Consider the following 7,053-nt stretch of genomic DNA (forward strand, 5'->3'; position numbering starts at 1 on the left):
CAACCAACCAACATCTTTCTTTCTTTCCTCCCCCTCTCCATCCCCCCCCCCCCCCCCCCCCCCCCCACCACACACTTTAAACCTCTTAATTGCTTAATTAACTCAGGAACCACAACTGTGTGGAAGCACCTTCTTTCAATATACTTTGTGTCCCTCATTTACTCAAGCGTTTCTGGCAGTTACCTGTATATTACAAACAAAAAACTACGATTTAAGTGAGAATAGGCATTGGTCTGAAGCCAAAAAAGAAAGGAAATTCACATGAACATCACAATACCTACTCCACCCATGCTATACCAAGGTTTTCCAGCACACGGTTTTGACCAACTACAGTAGCTATATTGGTATTGTACTTCAAACTACTGTATGTGTAGGCAGGTTGCTATGGATTCAAACCTTCTCAAACAGACTATTTCATACTCTTCAGAGGGATAATGACCTTTACATTTCTTGCTTAAACTGAGAGATTTTGATGGGGATTTTTTTAATCGTGTTACTTAGATTTTAAGACAATTGAACAACCTCCTGGAAAATGCACACATAATCAACATGTACACATAATCAACATGTACACATTAACTATTTACATGACAATGTACCTTATAATTTACTGAAGAAAGTCATAGTACTACAATACCTGTAAACAAAAGTGAGTTATAACTAAATATCAAATTTACAACTAAATGGATAGTCAACTTTGTAAATACAATTCAGGGATGGCCACAACTGCTATTGACAAACTACAGGTTTATGCAGTACCACACCTGATTCTACTATTCATGGTCTCAATGAACAGCTGAGTAGTATAATCAGGTGTTGTAGCACTGGGCTTGATCAGAAAAGTCTGCATAACGCTGTGGATCATCAAGAGCAATATTGATAACTCCTGTCATCATCAGAATGTCCAGTTAAATAGGCCAGACTGTCCATATAAATAGTGTCAAGTTGATGTGCTTATAAAAAGGTCCGTAGTGTAATGGTTAGCGTCACCGTCTTTGGAACTGAGGACACAGTTTGACCATTCTCTTTAGTGTATAGTTTTAAGTGGCTCTTAAAAGTGCCTTTGGTTCGTGGAGTGGCAGGCAAGAGGCAGTGAGTGGGGTGGTATGTACTACCACATCCGTCTCGCTAGAACGGAGGAGAGACCAGCTCTCAGACTCTCAAGGAAGAAAGAGGTCGTTGCCCTCATCCATGAGATGCATGCCATCCCTACAGTACTGCCCAGTACTGCCCAGGGAAACAGTGCTGTACGGCAGAGTGGCGGATTGTGGACATGTGCCTGGAAGCTTTTGTTGCACAATGTTTTTGTTGTTCATTCACTCAGTGCTGATTGAACGTGTATTTATCTTGCTTGCTAAAAAATAAATCGTCTTAAACAGTTGATGTGTTGAAAACAGTTTCATTTCAGTTAGGTCATATATAGAGTTAGCTCTAACCAGGTTAGCGAGCATAGTATTTTCTTTAAACTGCGCTCAGATTCGGTTGCACTAGCAAGTTTTAACTGGGTGCACGTGTGGCAAATTCAGATTTTTGGGAACACACTGAAAAGTAATTTGACACTGTATTGATCAGTCAGTGCAAATTTGGATTATAATGACAGGAAGACAATTGCATTGAGAGAGGAGGGCGCGCACTGAATCAATGCATATGGTAAGGTCTGTAACGTTAGCTAACGTTAAATGAGCAAGCTAGCTAGCAGCTGTTATGTTAAAAGTTGAAATCTGGTTGTACATATAACGTTAGCAAGCAAGCCAATTTTACTTTATGGAGTAACTAACGTTCGATGAGCAATGCCCATTGCACAATGTATTATAACTTAGCTGTGTGGCAGTTTTCCAAAGTTTGGTGTTGACTATGAACTTTACTCAGCTAGCTAGCTATGCTTTGTGGAATATTATGGGATATAGCTAGCTAAGTTATTGTCAACATTGAGTTTTACTGGCTAGCTAACTGGCTATAGTAGGCAAGGACATTAGTTAGCTTATCTGTTTGTTTACACAGATGACTTCAGCCTTATAAAAAAAAAACTTCCCAGGCAAAATATAGGTAGGTAGCTTTCCTCGCTTGTTGGTTAGCTAGCTAGCCAACATTAGTTCTCATCTGACAGGTAACTTATTCTGTGGTATAACGTTACGTTAGCTAGTTATCTAACGTTACAGCTGCTGGCTAACTAACATTAGCTAATCAAAACAAAACCACATTCAGCTCACTAATAACAACCAACCCATTTTTCATGTTGGACAATTATCTGTGTGCATTTATTGATTAACCTCATCTTGAATACCAACATATAGCTATCTATAGTAGCTTAGGTTTGTCCTGAACCACTTCTTATCATGGCTGGCTGCCTGGCTGATAAAGGCGGTGACCGGTTTGCGTTGGCGAGTTGCTGAGCACTCTGAATTTCAGCTGAAAATATCTTAGCATTGTCAGAAATGTTACAAAAAGTTAGCACATCATTGTTTTCTAATTGACGGAAATGTGCACGTGATAAATGATACATTTCATAAAAACTGTTGCACCTACAAACTTAGCCTATCCGACATTGTTTAAATTCAATGGTCACTTTATGGACACTATAGTCTCGCTTTTAATCCGACTTCTAGAATTTGAGCAAGGTAGCCACAAGAAATACAAATTGCTAATGACAATGTTAAAAAAAATCTGGTATGTGGTTCTTGGCAGTGTTGCCAACTCCTCAGTAAGTAAGTAGCTATTGGCTGTCCTAAAAGTCGCTAAATGACACCATCACCTAATTTGCATAATTTTCATTTGCATGTAATTGTGATGGATGCTGTAGGAGAGAGGAATAACGTCGTAGGAGAGAGAAAAAGTGAGTAAAAAACACCCTAAATATGTTTAGATCTACAAATGAACTTTCTTCTGTCGATTCTTGTTTTTCTTTATGTCACAATACCAACTCTCCTCCTTTATCCGGACTTGGGACTGGCAAAAGTGACCCAAAAGAGACACTCTGGTGGAGTTACTTCGGGTTTTTTTCTTAATTTGGTTTGGTTTTTAACCTTATGGTCCACTTAGGAGCCTACAACAAGTCACAGTAAAACATGAACATTTTTAACCATAACATTCTTTAAAAAAAATGTGTATACAATCTACATGAACAATCTAAATGGACCAAAAAGAGACAATATAAAAACTGTCAATGGCAATGTGAGAAAATTATGGTAACTAGTCTGGCCCTAATTCAGGTTAATTGTTATTTTTTCCAGACCCCCCTCCTCACACACACAGGCTGTGCTGACTCACAGAAAGAGTGGATCATCGTCATTTTGGTCAAGGCTCTCTATGGCAGGTTCAGCAACTGAGGGAGCTGACTTAAATGAGTAAGCAGCTGATGTGCCAAAAAGCTGCAAAACATTATCAGGCAGCTGGTGCTCATAACAAGCCTCACCAGACAGCTTCAGTCCTTATCGAATGTACAGGATGGAGTTAAGGGTCTGCAAGGACATCCGATTTCTAAGTTTGCTTTTTACCACACTCATCTTGCTGAATACTCTCTCAACTTCAGCATTCGAGTGTGGCAAGGACAACACAGACACAGCAGCCATGGCAAATACTTGAAACGGGTTGATATCAGCTGCATCCCTGAACTTCCAAATCTCACTCCAGAAGCCCAGTGTGTTTTTTGTCTCATTCCATTTACTAAGATGGATGGCACGCCATTGCTGGACAATCTTGTCTATCTCTGCAGGGGAGTAGCCAAGGAGCTTGGCTATTTTTTTCTATTTCTCCAGGGCTCTTATTGTGCTTTAGAGTTTCTTCCACATTGAAAACTGACATGTACTGCAATGCTTCGATGTTGTCCGGCAGTCTCACCCTCAACTCATTAGTGAGGGAGATGGTGAAGGCTACACACCGCTTTCGGACATTGTTTTTATCCTCAGGTGCAAGGTGGAGCTCAGCTGCATTTGACTCGAAAAGGTAACCAAGGTACGGTTTGGACTGATGTATCCATCTATTGGCCCTTTGAGTACATCAACATTTGCCAGTGGATTCAGCACCCTGCTGCTCACAGACTTGATCAGGCTAACCAAGGTGTCAAGTAGCTTAAGAGGATCTACTTGCTCTCCCTCAAAAGCCTTGATGGCCAACTGTACCTCACCCAGCACTGACTTCAAAAAAGTCAGATACAATATGTTTTGAGGATCACTGTAAATGGAGCATAAAACCTCAGCCATGTAGCAGTGTTCACTGGACTTGGAGATTGCGAAGATCAGCCTAAGCTCCTCCCACTGGTCCAAAATGTGTGAAACTGCGGGTTCAATGGAGAGCCAACGTGTGGCACACACCTTGGTTATCTGTGAAGGTTTCTGCCCACAGTTGATGGTCTCATATATGGCCTTGTAGGCCTCCCTGCGCTTTGGAGACACTTAAAACCAGTTATAAGTCTCTCGTACCAAGTACTCCACACTATGGGGGATGGTGTCATTGGAAGCATGACTTATAGCAAGCTGCAGAGAGTGGCACACACAGCGAATAAAAACCAGATATTTGAGGCCATACTCCTCCTTCAGCACTTTATGGACCCCATTGTTAATCCCTGTCATAACAGAGGCATTGTCAGTCCCTATCCCCAGGAGTTTCTCTTTTTTAAGACAACACTTCTCGAGGAAAGCCACAACGGCTATAGATTTGGCATCTCTTCCCTCCAACTCACCAGGCCCCAGAAATGTTGATACAATTGTCTGCTTGGTGTCACTAAAGTACCTTATCACAACCCCGAGGTACTTAGAAACACTTACATCCGTGAACTCATCGAGGAGGAGGATGAAACGCTGGTCACCCACATCTGCGACCAACTTTTCAGAGAGTATGGTGCTAGAACACCATTAATCATTTCTGTGCACTTTGTCCTGTGCATTTTGAAGTGAGTAGCAGCAGTGGAGTCGGAGAAAGCAGCTCTACATGCTTCTCCAATGTGATCACATGCCAGCATGGAACAGTGTTCAGCGATAGCTAATGCCATGGTGGCCTCAACCTTTTTTGCAGATTCAATTTTTGAAACCATAAATGGCAGCTTGTTTTGGGTGGAACTGTTACAAGGCTTTGCCTTTTGAGTATGTTTTTGAGTTGTCATGTGTTTTTTTACATCACTAAGTTTGGCGTAGAAATCAGCCTTACAATACAGGTGTCACGTCCTGACCTGTAAAGGGGTCATTTGTAATTGTAGTATGGTCAGGGTGTGGCAGGGGGTGTTTGTTTTGTGTGTTTTGGGGTTTTTTTGGTTCTAGGGGATTTTGGTTCTAGTTTTCTATTTCTATGTTTCTTTTTCTATGTGTGGCCAGGTATGGCTTCCAATCAGAGGCAGGTGTCTTTCGTTGTCTCTGATTGGAAGCCATACTTAGGCAGCCAGTTTTTCCTGTGTCTTTGTGGGTGGTTATTTTCTGTATAGCCTGTGTGCCTTATGGAACTGTTTTGTCGTTTTGTTTATTTTGTTTGAGTGTTCTCTTTTCTAATAAAGTAAGAAGATGAGCACTATACCCGCTGCGCTTTGGTCTGTCCCTATCGACGCCTATGACAACAGGCAGTATGCCCGTGTATCATCTCCAATAAACGGCTTCAACCAGCCTTTGAATTCGGGGTTTGATTCCCACTCCTTTCTGTATTTTTGAGTGTACAGTTTAGACTGAGACATGATGAGCTAGCCAGCTAGATGTTTAGCTTATGTCATAGGGAGGCACACACACAGTGGACAAGGTGAATAAGTGACTGAGGCTGTGTGAGTAAAATGCAGTGATTTATTTTTGTGCTGTGATTTATTTTAGACAAAGAATATTTTGCATTTACATCCCGCCCTGAATGTAAGCCAGGGCGGGATCAGCCTGACCGCATGCGCGATTCATTTGCAGTCTGGACGCGGAGGGGTGAACATCTCCTGCTCTGACTGCAGCTGGGAGGGACTGCTGCGCCTGTGAGTGCTTTGGGACGGGGGTGGGGCCCACGGCAGCACCTGCTGCTCGTTGAGAAGAGTAAGAACTATACGTGCTTTCACCTCAGAGTCTCCAGAAGTCTCCAATAACACCAGAAAAAGTCGCTAGATTTGTCGATAGTCGATTTTTTTTGAAAATGTGTCGCTAGAGGGGTCTGAATACTCGCTAAATATAGTGACAACATCGCTAAGTTGGCAACACTGGTCATTGGTAACGGATGAATGGATCATGACGAGAGACGGAGAGTGAGTTGTGTATCTCCAATCAAGTTGATTTGAAATTGGTGTCATATTGGCTTAGATTTAGTAGGAAGATTTGAATTTAACAGTGAGCTTCAACCAATAGCTATATAGACGAGACTATCATCATGTTTATAATACATTTTGGCAGTTACCTGTATATAAATAGGAAATACAATGATTCTTCTAACATTTTGTCACATTAAATATTATAATAATTATTCTTATTCGTATTTGGAAATTGGGAACTATAGTTCTAGCTACTATCACGAGCCTTTGTAATAATCTGTATTGTATGTGAACAGAAAGGTTGGTAACACTAGTCCGTGGGGAGATGCGAGAATTATTTATTATTGACTAGTTCACTGCCTCAGCTCACATACCTGAGAGTTGTATATGTTTGAGGTCACAGGAGAATCTGATCAGTTATTCCTATTGGTCTATTCATTTGATTGGGTTAGGGCCCTATAGTTCCCCCAGTGATACATCTGAACCCTCATGCTGGGATAGCTCAAACACACACACATACACGCGCACCCGTACACACGTGCACGCACACACTATCCTGGGTGTGAAAAATGAGCTCATGCTCATCATATTGTGAATGTTATAACATTCACTCATTGAATCATTTCAGTTAACTTTGACATCTGATTAAAGTGTTGATGATGGTTGAAATGTATTACTAAAGGGCAATTACACCACTTTTCAACCTTGTATTCGTTATCTCCAGCATCATACCAGTGTCTACATGGTGTCTTTCTTTGATCTGTGGTTAAAAACGTAAACAATTATTCTCTGTGACATCACAGGGTAGGATTAAAAGTAAGAAAAACTGATTTTGTGAGGACAGACGCTTGGAG

At 41.3% G+C, this 7,053-nt stretch overlaps 1 long non-coding RNA gene across 1 annotated transcript; it reads left to right on the forward strand.

The window, feature by feature from the left end:
* The first annotated feature begins 1,341 nt into the window (after nucleotides 1-1,341).
* Nucleotides 1,342-5,589, forward strand: LOC106600899 (uncharacterized). The gene is made up of 3 exons (XR_001327910.3): nucleotides 1,342-1,650; nucleotides 2,801-2,833; nucleotides 3,231-5,589. It is a non-coding gene; the product is annotated as an uncharacterized LOC106600899 (long non-coding RNA).
* Nucleotides 5,590-7,053: the final 1,464 nt, after the last annotated feature.

The sequence above is a fragment of the Salmo salar genome, chromosome 03, assembly GCF_965601325.2.
Source record: "Salmo salar chromosome 03, fSalSal1, whole genome shotgun sequence".
Taxonomy (NCBI): domain Eukaryota; kingdom Metazoa; phylum Chordata; class Actinopteri; order Salmoniformes; family Salmonidae; genus Salmo; species Salmo salar.